Raw genomic sequence first — 5502 nt, 5'->3', positions numbered from 1 at the left:
TTGGAGTCATCTTGTCCGTGTTTTGTAAACTTCAGATCATAAACACACTTGTGTGTAAACTCCTCAGTGAACTTGAACTATTTGAGAAGGCTGCCCCCTGCTGGAGTAATGTTTGTATGACGCTTCATTACGAAGGAAGTAAAGATGAGACAAGAAGAAAGGAAAATACGCCCCAGTGGCAGAATATTTATTCATTTGTGACGTCTTAAAACACGTTTTCTTGGGGATTATCAATATTTATTTGTAGTACATCTGTTTTCTATTTGTATTTTATTGCATTGCATATTTTGCAGTTTATCAAGATTCATTTCGAAATTACAAAAAGAAGTTACTAAAATAAAAAAATAGAGCAATTGTTTTGGGACATAAGAAGTATTTTTCCCTATATTTAAATCCAGATTCAAAGCTCAATCCATCCAGATGGATAGATAGATGACTTTATTCATCCCCAAGGTCCGATATACATACAATAAAAAGTACAATGGAATAAAATACTGAGGTAGAAAAAAAAATGTAAATAAGGTGATAATAGAATGGAACGACAACACACAAGATAATAAATAAATAGTTACGGTGCTGTGGCGAGAGTCTGAGTGCAAGGTGACAGGTGGAGAAGCAACAAAGAAGAAAAAATGGAGCTCACCATAACAGACTGATAAAACATCAGCAGCATCTTGTTGCAGACATGAAAAGTCCTGAGCCTCCGTCCTCAGGAAGTAAAGCCGGCTGCTCTTGTAGACGGTGTTGGTGGACCAGTCCAGTTTATTGTCTAATGTTACACTCTAAATCTACAAACGTCCCACCATTTATTTGTTTATTTTTCCTCTCCTACGTGTTGGTTTCTTTGTTTGTGAGTGATTGCATTAAAAAGAACGTGGAGCGTGCAAGAGTGGACGCCCCAGCTTTCCAGACACACCCGAGAAGGTGAAAGAGGTGAAGAGAGGCCACAGGAGCAAAGAAGCATAAAACACTTTTATTTTAATAAAAAAATAAGACATGATTGTAGAAGGTCTGTTGTGGAAAAACCTACTAAATGCTCTTTAATATGTTCTTTCCAACTAGATGAACATCAGCCCTGTAACTGAGTCTAAGAGATGATCCAGATTTCAGTAGATTTCATTAAGCAGTTGCATTCAAAAGGGTCAGAACGTACATCAGGCGCCTCGATTCAGAAATGACAATGAAACAAAGGAAACATAATTCTTTTAAGGCATAAATGATGATTCATTCTCACGATTCTGGTAGTCAAAACATTGTTACGGTCGATCTTAATCTTTTTGGGGCAGATTATCCGTCAAGGTTAAATTTTTTCTGCTCTCAGCATTTTTGGTTCAATCAAGTGACCGAGGATACATTTCCCACCACAACTTTGTACCCCAAGACATTTCAAAAGGGATTCCACATGAGGAAGACTTGGTAGCTAGCAAAGCTTCCCAATCGCATATGTGGGATGTTTGAATGTTGGGAAGAATTTGTAATCTTTTAGTCCTGTGGACATTTTTGTTGTTCTGGAAAATCCCATAGCTGAGAAAGATGCCCCATCAGTTACTCCTGTGGGAGATGTTGGTCCGGAGGAAGAATCTTCAGACGTCTCCCAGCTGGAGAAAACGCCTACAATTTTTCTTTAAAGACACTCAAACCCTGAAGATTCCAATATGTAATTTCATTTTAAGGATTAATAAATTATTGATGAATTAAGTCAGTCTACTGGATACTCAATGTATGTTCAATAACCCACAATGAAAAAGCAAAGACAAACACTCATTGACTTAGTAACTACAAAAAGGAAGGGTACAGACCGGTAGAAAAGTATCCAAAAAACCTTCACAAATTCACAATTTTAAAATTCGTAATTGAAAAACGCAGGTCTGTAGCCTGAGAAGTTTCAATTCAGCTTCTCAAGGCACTTCAACAATGCAGTTGAGCGTTCCCAAATTAGTCCAATCAATACAAAGCCAGTAAAATAACAATTATTGCTTTTCTAAGGCAACCAACAGATGGCATCAAAAGTTTCCTTCATTACAATCCCCCGTCCTGAGCAAGCACCACGTGACTGAGGAAGAGAAATGTCCCCCTTAATGGAAGAAACCAGTTTTTCTGGCTCAGTCTGAGACAGGATGCTCCTGATTTTAGTAATATTACAAACCTGTTTAATATGCAAATCAGATTATGAATTCAACGCTGCTGAGAGTTAAAGGACTTCACTTCGACACTTATTCAAGCCTTGCTGCCGTGCTGAACGGAAACCTGGATTTGTTATTATTCTTTTTTATTAATGATGAATAATAATAAGTTCAGACTGGCTGCCACTCTGAAGAAGTTCCTCCTAAATGATTGAAATGACACTTTCTTGGGGCCTGCTTTAACACCTGTAGCTGTGGATTCAACCAAAGCACACACCTCCTCTGACCGGTTGTTTTCTTCTACAGAAGGGCAACACTGTCCAGTGTTGTGTGCACTGAAGCCATAGTTCTGACAACAAGATAATCAAGCTGTGGAGGAGGAGGATTCAGGGAGCTGCCATCCGTTGCACCAGCCGATGGCAGCGAGTCGAGTGATGATACAATTGATTTGTTAAATTTAGATACAGCATCCTACTGTGATGGAAAATGTTCAGTCACTCTGAGGTCATACAAGAACACTCAGGTTGGACCAGTATTGTGTCTGCGCAGTTTGGGTTTAGTTGTCTGACACAGCTACAAACATTAACATTATTTTGGCCCTGTTCTGTACAACAGCTGTACTGGCGACTCCGTGACTCCTGCATTTAAACTTTTGCATGTTTTGAACATTTTGCATGCAAAAGGTAATGCACGTTTATTCACTCTTGTCGACGTCACTTTTTTGTGTGTTTCTGGTGTTTTGGCTGTTTTTGCGTCCAGCGACGGAGCATATTGTTTGAACGTATTGATCATTTAGAGCCTTATGTGCTGAATTTTTACAACCTTTTTCTTACTGCATTTTGTCTGGCCCCGGCTTGGTGACCCAGTTAAGGTCTGGGGGGTTGATAACTGGTGTAGTAGACCGGTCCATGGCAGATTCACAGATCTTAAAACTGGCGGTTTCAGTCACCCACTAGAATTAAAAACTAGTGGGGGCTGGGACGATTGTGCCTAAAACAAACCTTGACTGACAGTGGCGGCTAATTCGGTGTTGGCTTTTTATATGAAGCTGTACGTGATGAGCGTGATTTCTGAGGTTATCTGAAACATCGTGTTAATGAGCCCACTTTTTTGGACAGCATAGAGGACAGGTTGTACTGATTATAGTTCATGTTTTCCATGTCAATCATAACTGTCATTGTTGGAATATTATCATTTATTTTTATTCTATGCATCACATTTAAAGTACCTTTACACTATTATTGTTCTATTCACTTTTATTAAACATATTGTGCTGCAAAGAGGATGGCGATGGCCTTGGATCATGGTGCTGCTGGTGCCAAGAAGAGACGGGTCAGCATATCTGTGGGTTTCTGCTACATGTTTACCCCCACATGTTTGGTTATGATAAGATCTTCACACAACCTTTACTTCAATATCCTGTTTCATGAGACACACACACACAGAGCATAGCTGCCTCATGCTCAAGGTCAAACTCGGAAGTGACAAAGAAAGGAGTCAGAGGAGGAATAAAGAGGCAGATTAGACAAGTTTTCTCCCCAGATTTTATCCCCAGAGGTTGGATGAAGAGAGTTCAGCCTGTGCCCCAACGAATGGAGGGCCAAGTTTGTTTTGTTTTTTAAAAAAAAGCACTAGTGGCCTTTATTGGGAAAGTAAGCAGACAGCAAATGGGTAGAGAGAAGGGGGAAGACACGCAGCAAAGGGCGACAGGCCGGGACTCGACCCCGCGCTGCCTGCACGAGGCAAGTAACCTCTGTAAACGACACCCACTCAACCCACCGAGCTAGCCAGGCCTTCAGGAGAGGTGCGTTTAAACCACGGCAACGCCCCATCATTTTTAAACCAATCAGTGTATCTTATGCAGAAAGAGGAAAAGAAAATTATGTCGTTGGACCTCTGATCACACTCGTCTCACAGAGTTGTCACCACTGGGAGGTTTAGACTTCCCCCTGGAGCCAGAGCTGTAATGTTGTCCTGTAAAAGTCCAGGTAAACTGTGCTGATTTTGGTTCCCACCTTGGTTCGCGTCTTGTGGGCATTTCATTATTCCGTTCATTATTGGCATTACTCATTATTACATTCATGAATCTGTATGTCAGTCGGTACATGCAGAAAAAAGTGTGCAATTGCAATGGACATTTTTCAGTCACTCTGTGAGGATATTATGAGCCACTCAGGTCAGACAGGTATTGTGTCTGTGCAGTTTGGGTTTAGCTGTCTGACACAGCTGCAAAGATGCTGTTTTGAGAACTGAAGGTTATTTTGTGCTTTTATAATATTTCGGTTTTACTCATATATTCCAGTCCCCTAGTGGTTAAATTGGGTTTATACAGGGGTATAAGATACTTTTTTCCACCTACTAAAAATACATTTCTACTCAGTTTCTGTATAATCAGGCCATAAATCAGCAGTAAATCAAGGATGTGATTATGAGAGTGAGTAGGTCTGAATGTATTCTGAGAGAAGCCAAGTGAATCTAACAAGGTAAGGCAGTAAACCGAATGTTATGAATGTTAAAACCCCCACTACAATGATATTTTCTGTACTTTTAAGTCTGAGAGAGAATAAGGGCAAGGTGGACGATACACAGCCACTAACAGAAGTGCTTTAGTTTTTTATCTGGATTTTTATGAGGTTTTCATAATTTACTCCACTTGTATTCATTGAATTACTAAATGTGGGGGATCTGGGAGCTGACAGTCATTATCAAGAGAGAGTATATGGTGCCCAGCTCTATTTCCATGATGAGCCAGGGGTTTGTCTTCCTGAGAGATACTCAGGTGATGCTAAGAGTGGTCGGTCCTTTCTGGTGCAGTCCAGGCCTGGACTGAGACTAAAATTTGGCCCTGGACTTTCTTTGTCCAGACTGGCATAATATGAAATGGGTCATTGTTTATTCGTCTCTTATTTGATGTAACTAAATCAGAAAATTTCCATAAATAAGTGTTCAAAAAAAAAAGCAACGCAATAATCCATAACCACTGACAGAAAACCATGAACAAATTGGACAGTGGGCTTTGAAGGAGGTTTATTGATACTTTAAACAATTTAACATTGGTGACCTGATTTGTAATCATAAAAATTATGAAAAAGCAGATCTGCATGCTCAAACCACACCACCATGTAAAATTGTCGTTAATTAATCAGGATAGTATATTACAGAAACGTATTGTATTCACTTGGAAAACAAAAACAAAATTATCCCGAAAAACAACGCTTTTTTTTCTCCAAGTGAATGCAATACGATTCCGTAGTATATAATTTCCCAACACTTTAGAACTAGATTTACACCACACGCTATCTATTATGTCAAGTAAAGTTCATAGAACACGTTTCTGAACATTTGTAGAATGAGTGTTTATCCACATGTTAGTGAGCAC

The sequence above is a fragment of the Cololabis saira genome, chromosome 21 (assembly GCF_033807715.1).
Source record: "Cololabis saira isolate AMF1-May2022 chromosome 21, fColSai1.1, whole genome shotgun sequence".
Taxonomy (NCBI): domain Eukaryota; kingdom Metazoa; phylum Chordata; class Actinopteri; order Beloniformes; family Belonidae; genus Cololabis; species Cololabis saira.
The sequence above is the reverse complement of the archived record's forward strand: the minus strand, read 5'-3'. Positions refer to the sequence as shown.